The sequence below is a fragment of the Leguminivora glycinivorella genome, chromosome 2 (genome assembly GCF_023078275.1).
Source record: "Leguminivora glycinivorella isolate SPB_JAAS2020 chromosome 2, LegGlyc_1.1, whole genome shotgun sequence".
NCBI lineage: Eukaryota > Metazoa > Arthropoda > Insecta > Lepidoptera > Tortricidae > Leguminivora > Leguminivora glycinivorella.
This window is the reverse complement of record NC_062972.1, coordinates 7,779,822-7,797,993: the sequence shown is the minus strand read 5'-3', so window position 1 is coordinate 7,797,993 and position 18,172 is coordinate 7,779,822. Positions and strand designations below refer to the sequence as shown.

General features: G+C 36.4%; 1 protein-coding gene across 6 annotated transcripts in view; it reads left to right on the top strand.

Annotated features, from left to right (window-relative positions):
* LOC125236104 (homeotic protein antennapedia) overlaps positions 1-18,172 on the top strand; it is a 253,715-nt gene that overhangs the window by 211,285 nt on the left and 24,258 nt on the right. The gene's annotated exons all lie outside the window — the stretch shown is intronic.

Sequence of the window (18,172 nt, the reverse complement as noted above, 5' to 3'; positions counted from 1 at the left end):
ACATAAACGACTAAAATGGTTACCGATACGATACAATAAAAAGATTTTGCAGGTACATTTTTTTTAGAGGTACATGCTTAATAAGTTAGGTTAGTCGTACTTTTCAGTTAGGCACCTGTTTTCAGGTTTTTACAAACGATGCATCAAATATATTTCTGATGTCAGTGAGCATTCGAATAGACGTGTTTGCCTTATCCCTTACATGGTTTAAGCTTAACAGGATACGCTGCGCTGTAGCCGCTTTTCCGTACAATCGTATTCCCATTTTCCTCTCTGAATATTGAAATTGTATAAAATATCTTTGCTTTTACATGTAATATGTGTTTAAGCATAGATATTATAGTATGAGTTACACACAGTGTATTTGGCTCCTCTTGAGAAATTGAAAAATCATTTACAGGAGCATATCTACTACGTACGTAAAAATATTTTTGTCAATATCTAGAGAGGGAAACGGGGACTTCCTATGTATGGGGAATTTAAATGCTATAGCATCAACAACAGCACGAGGACTAACCACAAACAAAAAAGTGTTAAACAAAAGTAATCGCTACATTGATAAATTAGTGCAAAATAAAGATAATCACATGCGAATTGGCGGTTTGACATGCGAACTTCATGTTATTAATGTGTATTATAGGTTGTTGTGAATTTGCGAAATTATCGGGCGGCTTGAATATTTATTATGTGCACTGCGCAGGCGCTTCGAATTAGGATGTGATGACCCTAGCGGCGGGTTTTGTTAACCAATCAATCGATTGGGAGATAAGGGGCTTTTTTGCGGTTTATTGTAGGGCTGCCACTTAACATTTATTATTTTATTGCTTACACAATGGTTAACAAACAGGTGCCATGAGTGCGTTACGCGATGACAAAGCTCAATAATTGTTAGTTATCTACCTATAAAATAATGTAATTAACTGAAAAAATCCTTTACCAAAGGTTGCTAAGAGCCCAGGATGTTTTAATGTTGGTTGTCAATAAGTACCTAAATTACCAATAATAACAATTAGAATGCTTGTTAAAAACCAAGTGATTTGGCAAACTTTGCCCCCAAAATGCAAGAATAATATTCTCATTTGAATTGTTATTTCTTCCATTGACCAATTACTATCGAAGATTAAAATCGATATGTTGGTATAATCCCCAAACCAATTATTATCTAGTCTAATCCTATTGTAGAGGTCGCCTGCGGCGTTTCGTATGTAATTTTTATTTTTTATCGATCTTCTGATTGAGGGCGATTTGTTCCGGTCAGTGAAGTGTGCATGATTTATATCCTAATAAAATTGGGATCCATATAAAATTGGCTCTTCGGGGAAAATGGTCGGCTTTTTAAAAGAACTTACGATGTAGCAAATTCCTTCCCCTTTATTTTTGACGTGGAAATGTAACTAGAATAGGGAACTTGACTGTAGTTAAAATAAAATATTTTATACCATGCACGAAATAAAGCATCAGATAATTATAAGAAAAACATGGACATAAGTTATTTTTAAATCCAATTTCTAGTAAGTCAGGTAGAAACATATAAAGTAACTGAGTTGACCGTGACGTCACTCAATTCGATTTCATATAAAATCCATATTAGCAAGTCGTTGAAATTCGTTTTGACAGTTCTTAAAAAGAAGCTGATTTGACTAGGAGGCAAGACAAGTACAGTCAACCAATTGGAACCCTAGGCCACTGTAGAACTATGTCATAGTGACGTTATAAATCAGATTGTAAGAAATCTCTTACTGCTTGTCATTTAGACATGGTTGTAGAGTGGCCTAGAGTTCCAATTGGTTGACTGTACGACGTACGTAGCCTATTGTAAGGCGCTGTTCTTCTTATCTTGCCCAGAAGATTAAATTTTACATCTGTAGCTTTTCTATTAAACTCTCTTTTCTGATCTTACCTACTCTACCTAAAGATAGAACTAGTTCCTTAATAGTTAATACATAGTCCCATAATTCGACACAGATTAAAGAAATCGTATGAAATGATCGAATGCTAAGTGCGAATGAACGAACCTACATTTAAGGGCCGGTTGCATCAAACCGTCTGTCACCGTTAAAGTGTTCGTAAAATTTTATTGTGTGGGAAGTTCCATAGACGTCTGCTGCGTGACGACGATGTGTCTGTCAAATGTGGTTGATGCAACTGGCCCTAAGTGAGTAATCACAATCAGACTCTGTTGGTTGGGCCATCTCGAGAGGATGGATGAGGATCGAAATGTGAGAAGAGCATACCTAGGTCGCCAAGCAGGAGGACGACCTGTCGGACGCCCTAGGTATCGCTGGAGCGACATGGTGGAGGCGGATCTGTGCGAACTCCAAGTCAAGAATTGGTGAGAGGTAGCGCAGGACCGAGAAAAGTGGCGCTGTCTTGTATCGGAGGCCAAGTCTCATTTTGGGGCACTGAGCCAACGGAGTAAGTAAGTAAGTAGTAATCACAATCAAACAATGATTATACAATCGACATCCATTATTTAAACTTAAAACACGCCATTTAACCAATATCTGATGTTCTATCATAATTTGTCCTACGTGTAGGTCACTTTTCAAATTAATAATAAAACCCGCAATGTCCTTACAAAATATGTAGATGAGTATCTTTATGAAAATACAATCCAAACCTACTTTAAAATAAACCTGAAATTGCATTTTCATTTGTTTTTGAGGTACTGAATTCTGAATAAAGGGCAGTTGAATCGTAAATTATATTATTCTAGAACCTAGTTTTTCTGAAACCCTGATTTTCGGGGTGTATCGACAGTAGGTATGAATAATGTACTAGGGTGGAATAAACAAGGTCACAATAATGTCGCTGCATCGCCACGCTAAATGTCAGCACCTTTCTGTATCGTATATTTTTATAATACTTACTTTTGACCTTCTGGTTAGTAATTTTTTTAAGTCACAGTTGTGCACAAATCGTTTAAATTAATATTAAAGAGAGGTGTTAACGTTAATCTTCGTTTGAATTGAATTACTTAAAACTCTTTATTAAAGTAGTCTGTACATACTCTACTAGTTCAAGGCCCGATGCGTCCAAGAGGGGCAAGAGGTACCTAATCAAACACAAAGTGAAGTACATATATACTGTTATAGGCGAAGGCCGAGCTCCGCGTATTAGGGCTGAAGGCCAGAAGCGTTTAGGAAAATTAAATACAGAACAAAATTACAATTGTCTAAATGCGAAAGAAAGCCATTAAAATGTACAAAAAAACGGATCAGTAATCCTATTATCTCACATTATTCCTACTTCATACAAAGGTCACTACCAACTAGGCTAGCAGGTCTTCAAACAAACCTTAAACTACTTATCTCATTACCTAATAGATAAACAGTGTTAATTTCAAGGTATTTATCGACATCGCCTCTGACGACTCGAGACGGCAACTGTTCAAATATCACGTTAATCGGGCTCATAGGTTGTTTGTTTTGTTCATTCGTTGTATCTGCATGCACTGTTCTTGATTAAGCATATTCGTAATTAGTTTTTATGCTTTATTACCATTTAAATAATTATCCTTATTAGTTTAAAGTGGTTCTGGGTTGTTTGAAGAAGTTTGAAGAAGTAATGTTTGAAGAAGAAATCATATTGAAATGTTTGGCAATTGAGATTGTTTCTGACTTTTTCTAGTTTTTGGGACAGGTACAGTACAAATGTCAAAGTTAGGTACGTGAGAAGATGCAACTTATTGATTGTTAAGAAGTTTAAGATACATGATTAAGTCGTTGGTATATTAAGAGGGCTTTCGTGTTAAAAATAGTGAAATCGCAACCGAGCGCTCGATCATACCGTGTGTGGTATCAAATTAAAGGGCTCACCGACTAAAACTATCAATTTTACATTCTTTTGACGTTTTTTTTGAAAGTAGCCTTAACGTCTACCTGTTAATAGAGATGGAAACATCAAAGGTTACTCCTGCGGTTAAATGTATGACTAGATTATAGAATAGTTAGAATGATTCGTCATAAATCAAACATATAATATGGAACATTTTTATATTAAAGGATTAAATGGAAAAATTTACGCTTCCGGCGGGACTTGAACCCGCATCATTTTTGCAATCCGTGCAATGCTCTTACCAATTGAGCTACGGAAGCCACGCCGGACTTCGCAAATCTTTCCATGCCTTTCCTTTTGTACACACGTCTTGGTTTTTTTCCTTTAATATAAAAATGTTTAGAATCGTTAGCAGACGTTTCTGCTTAATAAAAATTAATTTAGTATGGGTTAGCACATTGTTACTGGTGAATTCTCAATATAACTTGAGACTCCAGTGCCGTTACAAGATGTAATAGTCTGTCGGTAGATGGCGCTAGACGTCACCCCAAGACGTGTGTACAAAAGGAAAGGCATGGAAAGATTTGCGAAGTCCGGCGTGGCCTCCGTAGCTCAATTGGTAAGAGCATTGCACGGATTGCAAAAATGATGCGGGTTCAAGTCCCGCCGGAAGCGTAAATTTTTCCATTTTTTCCTTTAATATAAAAATGTTTAGAATCGTTAGCAGACGTTTCTGCTTAATAAAAATTAATATAATATGGAAATCTAGGTTCTACTCGTACCTTTGAAATAATTGGATAAACCACATACGTTGCCTTTCGCTTCACATTTCAATCACGGACTTGCAGAAAAAGTCGGTGCTCACTAGCTACCGGCTTTCCATCGTCAGCAATAACTCCTTGAATTCAAACGCGGAATTAAGAAAAAAAAATAGAAATGCTGGCAGGCAAGCAAGAGGCGTAGCTAGTGATGTGATGTGCCATGCTGCTAGGTGTTCCCGTGCTAAGTGCGCGCTGGCACGCAACTCACGCTCCGCCCATCGGCACGCTTGCTAACGCTTTTTAGCGCTATAATGCTGTTTTTAATGTTATTGGTCGCATTTCAAGAGTTATGAATAATTTATTTGATGTTGGCTTGGATTGGAACATCGTGCAGTTGTCAGTTTTGATTGTTTGTGTTATCTTGATCGGTGTGTCACGTCACATTACTGTCTTGAGTCAGTTACCCATTGAATATCTTCAAAATGGTATAAAAATATGTGCATGGAAGAAGCAAGGAATACGCATTTAGACTCTATTTTTTGACTTTCGGCGCAGATTGGGTACTTTAGTAATAGCCTGCCTAATTTAAATATTTAAATGTTCGGGATTAAATAACAGAAATATTTTTTTTTTATAAAAGACCATAAAGCTAAAAAAAATATCTCAAATAAAAAACATCCAACTTTAAATTGTACTGACATTTGGCACCTAGGTACTTACATATTAAATAAAATTACCAATATTTCGTTGTGCTAGACGTACTCAAAACCGTTATCACATGTTTAATTTCAATCGTAACTTTATCTCAAATCACCATTATCACCCGTCAATTGTCTGAACAGATATAGTTCAAGTGCAAAGCTGATATACGGCGGCCATTGCATGGCCTATTATGAGACCGTGACGTCACCGCCCCGCCCACCTCCCGCTTCAATCAAACGGGGAACCCTCGTCATGCCCCCACCCCGCGTTCCGCTCTACTGACTCCGCATTTTTTCTCATAATAATAACGTCGAAAAAATCGCACAAAAAATCTCGACAGACGAACATCCCATCCCTATCGGCCGGTCCTTTTTGGATCGATCGACGAAATTCCAAATTTAAATTTTGGGGCGAATGGATTATTGGCTATGAGACACGTTTCATCTTTGAATTAATTAAAAGTGTTTAGAATTAAAATTCACGTAATATTTTGTTTCTACAATTTATTTTAAGTAGGTATCTCTAAATTATAGTACTTATCTTATCTTATTTTATCTTGTTTGTAGTGCAATTTTAGTAAATGCCTAGGTACCTAAATTGCGCTATCAGGCACTAAGGCCATACCTAAACTATTTGCGGACCGAGGTTATAATAATTATATGTAAGCAAGGGTTTCTAAAACCAACGTTAAATATTCTAATTAGTTAGTAAGAACAAAACTAATATCCCAATTAGAATGACACCCTCAAAAAAGATTTTTCCCAATAAGCAAAATCCACTAAAAACATTTGGCATTAAAATATTCTCAAGCTAAACGAATTCAGTATTTTCTTACAAATTATTAATTGACTTACTGAAACATTTAAACAAATAAACGAAATTAACAATAATGGAAGGTCACGATGACCACAGGTGTTGCAAAACAATGGGAAAGCAAATATTCTCATTGGAAAAAGTTGAATTTCATTGACGTAGTTCGTTTTAAATTGGTAAGCTAATTCTTATAAGAACCTGACTAACGAAAAATAACGCATGAAAAATATTAAAATGTAACCTTTTTTTATTATTTTTCATGAATATATCAGCATTTTTATATTTTGTAAAATATTTGTTTGACATATTAATGCCATCTAGTATAGAGTAGCAGCGCGTGAGTCATTTAGAAAGCTACTTAGTTTATCTACTCACCGACAGAGGTCAGTGATGCGCGAGTTTAAAAACTTTCGTAAACTACTTTTCATTTAGTTCGTCAGGCAAGTCAGAGATGGTGCTGGTATCAATATACATATGGCGTTGTGTTTCTCTCGAAATTCGTTTTTTGTTAGTAAATACTTGTATTTTATTTAGTTTTTTGTTTTATTTAATTAATAGGTTTGATAAAATGCGACTGCTAAATAATTTAATGAGCCGAACTAGTTATTAATATTTTTTATCGATTTATGTATATGAACTAAGTAGCTTGAAGTGCTTTTATTGTTATGAATAAATATGTGGTTGGTGTTTCAAAAATATATTAGCAAGAACGATTTAATAATCGTCCTTGATATTAGTAATATATTTCTGTAGGAAAATTAATAATACATAGGTATAAATAGTATCCATCATGGACATAAATATAGTCGTTTAAAATATAGTACCTACACTTTGCATGTAGGTACTTATTTTTAGGGTTCCGTAGTCAACTAGGAACCCTTATAGTTTCGCCATGTCTGTCTGTCCGTCCGTCCGTCCGTCCGTCCGTCCGTCCGTCCGTCCGTCCGCGAATAATCTTAGTAACCGTTAGCACTAGAAAGCTGAAATTTGGTACCAATATGTATATCAATCACGCCAACAAAGTGCAAAAATAAAAAATGGAAAAAATGTTTTATTAGGGTACCCCCCCTACATGTAAACTGGGGGCTGATATTTTTTTTCATTCCAACCCCAACGTGTGATATATTGTTGGATAGGTATTGAAAAATGAATAAGGGTTTGCTAAGATTGTTTTTTGATAATAATAATATTTTCGGAAATAATCGCTCCGAAAGGAAAAAAAGTGCGTCCCCCCCCTCTAACTTTTGAACCATATGTTTAAAAAATATGAAAAAAATCACAAAAGTAGAACTTTATAAATACTTTCTAGGAAAATTGTTTTGAACTTGATAGGTTCAGTAGTTTTTGAGAAAAATACGGAAAACTACGGAACCCTACACTGAGCGTGGCCCGACACGCTCTTGGCCGGTTTTTTTTTTTTCATTCCCATATTTGGTTTGATCCGCCCTAAAGAAATACCTCTTTGTTGACATTATACTTACTAAAATAGACCTAGAAATATACTGCAATAATTCAAACCCCATTTACAATTCAAAATCACACTAAATTCCAATCAAGTTATTGACAAAACCGTGTGTTTACGCGAAAATTTAAATTCCATAATCGCAAGGCTTAACCCTTCTCAGTTTGTGACAGTGTCTAAATTAATAGTGCGTGAAGGGCGCAGCTATTTAGCTGTGTGACCTTAAGGGCGATTTAATAATAAGATTTATGGCTGTTAATACTAGAATACCTGAAACTTGTTTTCTGCCGACCTATTTCTGATTCGCTGCCCACGTTATATGTTCAAGAAAACTGTGAAATGATCTTTAGCTTGAAATATTTTTAGTACTTACTGATAAATTATAATGCGTCATCTTGTACTTTATTTATTGGGAAATTTATACTTCATTTTAAATGATTTCGTACTGATAACGAAAATACAATCCCGATAGTGTAGCTTCGAAATACATGTGCTAAGAGGTTTAGAATTATTGGTAGTTGTATCATTATTCAATATTTCGTTTGATAACATAGTGTTCTCTAAAAAAACTGTTTCTACAACAAGTTAACTAACACAAAAATATAACCTACCTACAAATAAATATTTTAAAATTCCCGAAAAAGGACAGAATAAACCCTCCAAATCAAACGGAAATTTCTTTCCCAAAATCCGTTTTAAAAATATAGAAACACTATCAAACCTCACCGGAAGCTGTCTGTGAGTGAGTTAATTTACGCGCTGGGCAAGCGGGCGGTATCTGTGGACTTCCGGTCTGGCGCCGGAAGTGAACGATGAAAACCATTCATCATCGTTCGGTCGCCACATTTCCACTGAACTAAGAACTTATTGAGCTTTTGACATCGAATAGTGTAAGGACTTTTCAATTGAGATGTTTGCTACAATTATATGTAGTTTGTTAATTCGTACAATATCTTTAAGATGTTACAACTATTAACTGTATTAACTGATCGGTCAATGTCAAAAGTAATATTAGATGTATTTATTTTACCAGAAAACAAAAACGTTTCGTTTCATACTGATTATTCTGAAAATGCTGAATTGTCGAATAATTTCAAGCGTATTTGTTTCTATAAATCCATACATACATACATACAATCACGCCTGTATTCCATGAAGGGGTAGGCAGAGCACATGAAACTACTCAAGTTTCAGAGCCACTCTTGGCAAATAAGGGGTTGACTGAAAACGAAACTGTGAATGCAGTGACAGGTTGCCAGCCTCTCGCCTACGCCACAATTTAACCCATATCCCACAGTCGCCTTCCACGACACCCACGGGAAGAAAGGGGGTGGTGAAATTCTGAACCCGTCACCTTACAGGACTTTAACAGTAAAAGAAATACAAATAAAAACAAAACTCCAACTGTAAATAGTTACCCAAGAGAAAGCAAACGTGCGTAGGGTTGCCAGCGTAGCCATTCAGAAAGCGTTCCGAATTATTCAATGGAACGGGAGCAGCCCACGATCGGAATTTTAATCGACTTTTAGATGCTCTGCCTTCCTGTTTCAACTTTCACCTTTTCCTTAAAGGGTTGGAGTGTTTGTTTAAATCATATCCGTTGCCTAAATATTAATGTTTAAATTAATCACCTTTTGCATAAGTACTTTCTGACCTTAATAAATACGTTTACGTTTCTAACAGGATCGTACAGCTTTGCAAAATAGAGTGAAAATTAAAAAATCACAACATTAGTGACGACAGTGTCGTCCCTTTGAAATCAATACTCGTTTTTGACAGACTGTATTATTACTGAATTCTAACAAAATCACATTAGGTACACCGATATACAAAAAAGCAAGTGATCTCCATTTATTAAATATACCGCAAAAAATTAAGCAACAATTAAAGTGCTTTCCAAATAAACATATTATTAATATTGCCTACGAAAAAAAAAACACTTTTGGTGCTATTAATGTCTTATCTGTGACGCGGCTCAAACTTGACCAACGAGCTTTTAAGCTCACCCCTCGACGCAACACAACCGCGGCACAGCTACACGATGCTACCTGCATATCGACATAGTTCTGATTAAATACCACAGATGGAGCCTCTCAAAAGAGCCTTTTTATAACAGATGGCGCTGTAATCAAATCGTTTCGAAAACATGTATTTTTTTGTAAATTACTAATTTTAGCAAGATTGCTTTGATACTAATTATTGTAAAGTCATATTTTTAATGGTTGAAGGGTATTTATGTAGTTTTACTTGTCAAATAAACCTAGAACCATCCAAGCATTATACGGTCACGTAACTTTCAAATCCTCGTATAACATTCCATCATCAGATTAAAAAGTATCTCTCACACTTTGTGGCAGGGTTGTACATTGTGTCTGTCACATATTGGTGGCATACGAGAGCGTTTCCAATACGGTCCGTTTGTATTGTTCGTATGCAAGCGTTAGAATGCCGCAAATTACAAAGGTGTCGGCGTCCAGGCCGTAAATCAGGTCCGCGCGATATAACAATTAGCTGGTATGATAGCAATGTTAATTAAACGAATATAATTCGGGCGCCGGAGTGGCGGATAAACTGACATGCGAATTTGTGCTGCTTAGGAGAAGTTAGCGTAATACCAACACAATACCTACATTTGTTTTATGATACATAGAAGGAAAAAGAGTAGAAATTATTTTTAGTTAGATACTGATGATGATCGTTAAAGTACTCAATGAACATGGACAACAGAGTGTGTTGCCAGCATTAAAGGTGTGAAGTCCTCCGTGAAGAAATTAATCACGGAGTCTAACAGTGAGGTGTACAATGAAGTACCTAAGACCTGAAAAGTTCGATACTGAGATAATAAATAATAATAAATAAATATTATGGGATATTCTCACAGATGTCATATATACCATAGATCAAGCAAACGTATCTACTTAGCGTGTCAAATGAACTCAGTGAAATCCACTGAGTTGTCCGTCTTTAATCGCAGCTTGCAGCTTTCGGGCGTCAATTTTTGTAAGTTGAAGTCAATCAAAACATAAAAAATGCCTCGTTACGTGATATTCAATTGCAACAACACAAAAATTATGAACAATCAAGAGCCTGAGACATATTTAAAATTACAGGCAAGAAACAACTTCAGTACAAAATTTGACACGCTCGGCCCCTATACAAATAGATGAACTTGTTTCTTCTATCTAAATATAGTTCTGTGGATATTCTTAATACACAGATTGACTGAGGCCCACGGTAAGCTCAAGAAGGCTTGTGTTGTGGGTGCTCAGACAACGATATATATAATATATAGAGGAAAATACATAGAAAACAACTCAGGAAGAAATATCTGTGCTCATCGTCACACAAATAAATGCCCTTACCGGGATTCGAACCCGGGACCGCGGCGCAGCAGGCAGGGTCACTACCGACTGCACCAGACCGGTCGTCAAGAGATGCTTAGGTTATTTTAGAAAGTGCTTGAACAATAAAATAATTTACTTTTTGACGACAAGCGACTAAAATGACCAATCTGGAACATAAGTAGTACATAGAATTGTAGAATTTTAGGCATTGGAAATATACCTATACTTAAAAATATTTTTGTTGAACTTCGGTGTACCAGATACACACACGTAGTAGGTTCTACGACAAAAAACTTTATATGGATTATGTTATTGCCAATTTACCTCACGGAACCCTAAGCGCCATTCATTCAATCCATTCAAGAACTGGCAGTTAATTGAAACACTAATCCGTGATTAAATTAACACCTGTCAGCGAACGTGCAGTCATTACCTTATCGAGTAATGCAATTAGCGCGGTTAGATACAGCTTTGTAATTACGCGATTAACTCGTAACTGTTAGAGATATGACTGATTCGAATTAAGGTATGGCAAATGTTAGTGGATACAATGGGGATTTGATGTGTCACGTATTTATAAGAAACGACATTTTTGATACTGATATATCTTAGACATATCGTATTTAGAACTACTATCTAACTTAATAAATAAATAAATAATAAATAAATAAATATATTTCCGAGCTCATATAACCCGCCGGCAACCTTAAAATCAGAGGGTGAACAGGCATCTTCTGGGCGAGCTCACTTCCATTTTACGTTCGTAGGCTACGTCTTTTTTCGTCTAGTCTGAGGCCAAGAGTAAGCCATGCATAATAAAAAACCGGCCAAGAGCGTGTCGGGTCACGCTCAGTGTAGGGTTCCGTAGTTTTCCGTATTTTTCTCAAAAACTACTGAACCTATCAAGTTCAAAATAATTTTCCTAGAAAGTCTTTATAAAGTTCTACTTTTGTGTTTTTTTTCATATTTTTTAAACGTATGGTTCAAAAGTTAGAGGGTTGGGGGGACGCACTTTTTTTTCCTTTAGGAGCGATTATTTCCGAAAATATTAATATTATCAAAAAACGATCTTAGTAAACCCTTATTCATTTTTAAATACCTATCCAACAATGTATCACACCTTGGGGGTTTGAATGAAAAAAAATATCAGCCCCCACTTTACATGTAGGGGGGGTACCCTAATAAAACATTTTTTTCAATTTTTTATTTTTGCACTTTGTTGGCGTGATTGATATACATATTAGTATTAAATTTCAGCTTTCTAGTGCTAACGGTTACTGAGATTATCCGCGGACGGACGGACGGACGGACGGACGGACGGACAGACAGACATGGCGAAACTATAAGAGTTCCTAGTTGACTACGGAACCCTAAAAAAATGATTTGTAGTAAAGATTAACTTGATAATTTTTCGGAACTTATGTGCAAAATGTCATTTGATATTTGCCAGTCGCTTTTCGGTGAAGGAAAGCATCGTGAGGAAACCGGACTAATTCCAATAAGGCCTAGTTACCCTTCGGGTTGGAAGGTCAGATGGCAGTCGCTTTCGTAAAACTAGTGCCTACGCCAAATCTTGGAATTAGTTGTCACAGCAGACCCCAGGCTTCCATGAGCTGTGGCAAATTCCGGGATAACGCAAGGATGATTAACTTGATAATGAGGTTATTATAGTATTTTTACTTATCATCACAAAACAATATTGTCATTACGAGTAAGCTGCGTTGTTTTTTCACGGTATCCTATGATCACCCCTTGTGTCTGTCTGTCTGTCATCTGATCATCTCTATGCTACTATTTATATTACATTGTCATTCACATCAAAATGTCATTTAAATTGATATAAATGTACATGAAGTTTCAGCTCAGTCGTTCAATCGTCACTACATACATATTTACTACAATTTTCTTTTCATTGACAGACGAAGATACAAGTTTTTTTTATAGTAGTGACGATATCTCTGTTTTGGAAATTTAACGTAAGAGTTACCTAATAATTCCCTTCCATTTTGTCCGTTTCTTCTACCTGTGTCATAATGTGTTAGTATATACTCGAATCTATTAACGCCCCATGCCCACAAAATCCATTACGTGTGCAAGATATCGGACTCCCGATATTACCTGCGCCTGACGCGCCTTTGATGGCAGTCCGGAATGTCCGCCATTTTGATTGCTGGCCTTAATTGATCCCCGCTTTGATTAACAGATTCCTGATGCGTTTAGGGTATTTGCATCCACGCGTCGGATGAATACACACAACGTATGTAGTGGTATATATTGTGATTGTGCTGACTTTGCACTGACATGTCAGTAGATAAGTTACCTACGCATTTTCTCACAGAAATCCTTGACTGGAAAGCTTGGTGTGGTCCGACTTTAATCCTGAGTGAAACGCTAAGAGAAGTATTTTCTGAATATCAATTTACATACTTTTAAAATAGGAAGAAGCATAAGCCCTAAAATTTATCTATTTAGTAAATAACGTCGTTGGGTGTAAAAGAAGCCTTAACGGTCTCATAATTAAATAACCCTTTTTTCAGACAACTTATCCGTAAACAAAATTAGTCAAACAAAACTGTACAAATCGGCAGCTTGGGGCCTCATTGCCCAATCGAATAAAATAATGAATTATTTTAGTTTCGGCGTATGTTCATGTATTAAATTTTGCAAACGTAGGTACCATAAATAATCCCGAATAAAATTCTCACATGTCAAAAATTACCATCCGTAATTTCGCAACATAAATCACATTTTCATCCCACACGCCTAAAAATAAAAACATTACAACGGTATTAACACTTCGGGCGACAGTTTTTTCGTCATCAAAAACTCGAAACGACCCCGCGGGGTCCGCTGAGTGAAATGCCGTGTTGCTGTAATTACCCGCCTAACTTCTAAATTTAATCAGGCAAGTTCTGTAATTTTGGGGTTCATAATTTTTCATGAGGATTGAGTGTGTTGGAAGGCTTAGTACACTGATGTAAGCTCAGACGCTACATACTCGTACATCAACATCATTCATCATTTTTCACATGGTAGGTAAGCTAACATGAAGCACAGTATAATAAAGAGTACTATACTGAAGGGTAAACGAAGGAATTGAGGGGTAAACGTGAAGTACAGTCAGCTGCAGAGAAAAGTAGACCCCCTTGCATATAAATTTGTATGCAAGGGGCTACTTTTCTTTGCAGCTAACTGTACTACGGCGGCTTCCTATCTTACCCTGCAAGAAAAACCTTTCAATCTTATTCCATGTTTCCTTAGCTAAGTACAAATCGATAAGTGAAGCGAACGGTCTAGGCATATTACGGAGTGGAAAAGTCATAGCACGTATGTATCGAATTCGGCAGCTTGTTTTATGAGATCACCCCATAGGATATGTCAGCTCAACAAGAACTCGTCAATTTAATATAGGTATGCAAGATGCATTCAAAACTACATGAGCGTAATAAGATGACATGTGAAATCTTACCTTTTTTATTATTATTCTCTTGTAAACATTTTGATATTACTTTAAGAATAGTTTCTAAAAATTATTCAGTGAAAATCTATTAAATAGCGGCGCGATGCGTGCCCGCACATAATGAATGCAGTTTTAATTTTAGTTTACACGAAACATGATGAACAGACACTTTCCGCAGTTTCCAACAATGCAAACAATCAAAGCGTAAATTGATTTGAATTTACATTATCGTAAATGGATGAACTCAAACTCACAGCGCAGCGGGCCCGAAGTGGAGAAGAGTGGCCCAAGATGAGCTAGATGGTGGCCCAAGATAGAGACCTTTGCCAAGCGGCACTCTGACTGAATTAAGAGATATACTCTAATTCAGAAAAAACCGGCCAAGAGCGTGTCGGGCTACGCTCAGTGTAGGGTTCCGTAGTTTTCCTTATTTTTCTCAAAAACTACTAAACCTATCAAGTTAAAAACAATTTTCCTACAAAGTCTTTATAAAGTTCTACTTTTGTGACTTTTTTCATATTTTTTAAACATATGGATCAAAAGTTAGAGGGAAGGGACGCACTTTTTTTTCCTTTAGGAGCGATTATTTCCGAAAATATTAATATTATCAAAAAACGATCTTAGTAAACCCTTATTCATTTTTAAATACCTATCCAACAATATATCACACGTTGCGGTTAGAATGAAAAAAAATATCAGCCCCCACTTTACATAGTACCCTAATAAAAAGTAGGGGGGGTACCCTAATAAAACATTTTTTTCCATTTTTTTTTTGCACTTTGTTGGCGTGATTGATATGCATATTGGTACCAAATTTCAGCTTTGTAGTGCTTACGGTTACTGAGATTATCCGCGGACGGACGGACGGACGGACGGACGGACGGACGGACGGACGGACGGACGGACGGACGGACGGACGGACAGACGGACGGACGGACATGGCGAAACTATAAGGGTTCTAGTTGACTATGGGTTCCTAGTTGACTATGGAACCCAGTAAAAGATCACGTTTAATACGGCATATTACGCCGTTTTATAAATACGTAGGTAGATAGATAGAAATGGCTATCGATTCTTATTCCTCAAAATAAGTGTATGTTATCTTAAAGTTAACAGTGTCTTTAGAATACTTTTATAAAAATAAAACTAATATGACAACTTCAGGGTAAAATATTTAGCAGTTTTATCGCACACGTGCATTCAAGACATCTATTAACTTCGCGGTAAAATTAGAAACGTTATAAAACCTCAAGACGGTATAATTAATAAATTAGTCGAAACAGTCGAGAGATAATCGGAGATCAGAAGAGACGAGAGGAGATTAATAGGAGTTCGTGTTGTAATGGATGTTCCCACACTACTGCCTTTGAAAGCAAAGCCGCGGATACAGATGCGTTTTTACTAACTTGTATAAGTTTCATTCACGAAGACGTATGATTTGGCTCGTATTGTCATGCTATTAAAGGTTGGACTTGATATTTCAACGCATCATTTTGGAGGACACATTCTATAATCCTTTAATTTCTTTAGGGGTACTACTACTCTTGTAAAATGTACAAACATAGGACCACCCTTTCACTGTTCTATAAAAGTTGGTTGTTCTTCGCTGACTTGATTCAAATCTCATGTTTGATAGCAAGGGTAGACTACATTAAAATAGGTAAAAGGTAGTCTGAACACTCAAGTTATTATTGATTTATAGACAATAGAAGGATTACTAAAAGTAAGAAAATCTAAATCTAATTTGGGTCTTGAAATTAATAGCGTAGAGGCAAAATGTAATAAAAATAAATCACGTAATAATCTTTTAATAATCACACTAAAGTTTTTACATCAAACTACTATTCTGATCGTAAATAAAAGAAAGAGTTTCCGTGCTCTTTCCACCGGCAGCTCGTTCCAGGACCGATACACAAATAAATCAGAACCACTTTGTGCTCCCACAATAGCTCTTTAATTGACAAATAGTGGAAATGATAAATACAGGCGCTGGGAATTTCCCGAAATACCCCCTTTGATCATCCCGTGATTAACTACCGGGCCCGACTTACGCGAAATCATATTAATATTCTTTTTAATTTGGCCGCGAGTCTATTACACGGCCTTATTTTAGTTGATTTATCGACCAGACTCTTAACACGATGAACGACGAGTTATCAAATATATTAACAATTTTTACGTCTCTTGGACTATTTCAAATGATATAAACGCCCTGATTCCTCAATGAAACTGATAAAACTGATTTTTGTAAAATAAAAGAAATTGAGCGAATAAATTTGGGTTTAGTGTCATGTAAAAAATATGTAAACAATTCATTCAGCAGATATATAAAACGCTTCAATTTATTTCCCGTTGATAGTTTTTATTTGACGTCGTGTTTCGTCGCTCCATAATCTAGTTGACATGACGGTTCTGTGTTAAACACGCATTTACAGTTATAAAATATCTAAAAAAAAAATAGAAAACTCGGAGAAACCATAACAGTTGGCCCTCAAAGATCATGAGAACAAGTGTCCGAGAACCGACCCCTAATAAATCAAAAGCGGTCGTCCGTTATCAAATTATCAAAATCACGTGAGACTGTTAATTTCACCTGCGCCCGCGCCGCTAAAGACATGTTCCTTGAACCACGAGATCTTATCAGCCGGTAATAATTGCGGACTAGAACATTAGTCCGTGTTCTAAAGATTAAAAACTGTAACCGAGATTGTGCTCGAAATATTTAACGGCCAGTCTTAAATTTAAGTGCTTACCCCTAACGGGTTTTTGTGTCTTGTTTACGAACACTAAGCATGAGTCAGCCTGGATTTGGAACATCAGAATGATAATAATTTAATTTTCAAGTTATGCGAATTGATACTGAACTAAAAAATCTATGAATTGAAACATGAGTAGGTAACATATCAGATTCATGATTTCACTTCGTGCTAAGTATACCCGTTTTTCTGTTGTTTTTGCAATTTAACACGATGTAATTACGCCAATGAGCATTTCTTGCACTGCTCCAATACAAATTAAAAAGACAACGAGGCATTTCAAATAAACAAAAAGCCATAAATCAGCCGGCCGTCTGTACCTACGCTGTAGGTATTTGCAGATTGGTGTGTCCAATCTACTTGGTGGAATGCAAATGGAAATTGAAAATTAAAAAAATCGTGAGGGTTGTCCCGCGTGGAGGGTGGTAAAATCGTAAATTTAAATTGTTCATCCCTCAACATGCAAATTTACGAAATATCTAGCCATGGTTTTGGTTGGTAGCTGGGGAGTTGTGGCTTATGAATAAATCTGTAGACTTTTAGACAGTACCCATGGCTTTAATCATTGTTATGTGAAATTCATCATCTACGTTCCCGTAGGTAAGTACTACCTACCTACCTCAAAGCGTTAGCTACCTCACAAACTTACTTCAAAGCGTTTGGAAAACAGCAATCAATCTGTGTACATATGTTTGCCAACGTCTTGTATGATTTCAAGTTTAATGTGTAGGAATAAATAATGTTAAACATGTTTCGTTTGATTTTCCACGTCACTATTATGAAATAAACAGTAGCATGCTTTCTGTAGGAACATTGTCTCAGAGTCGCCGCCATCATTAACGGGCGCTAATGAAGCTTGAACTTTGGGTTTTAAATAACTTGCGCCGGCCCAAGGGGCGGCACCACTCCAGCAATGTGTTGTATGGATTTTTTACTTTTGACATAAGTGTAACAATCCATGTCCAAAACACTTTGATGTGACTTTGCCGTGTTGTCCCAAAATTCCCGCAATAGATGACATCGCTCCAAACATAACAAGGTATTTCTGCGTAAAGTAAACTGACGGTACATTTGCGTGCTTATACTTTTTGTACTAG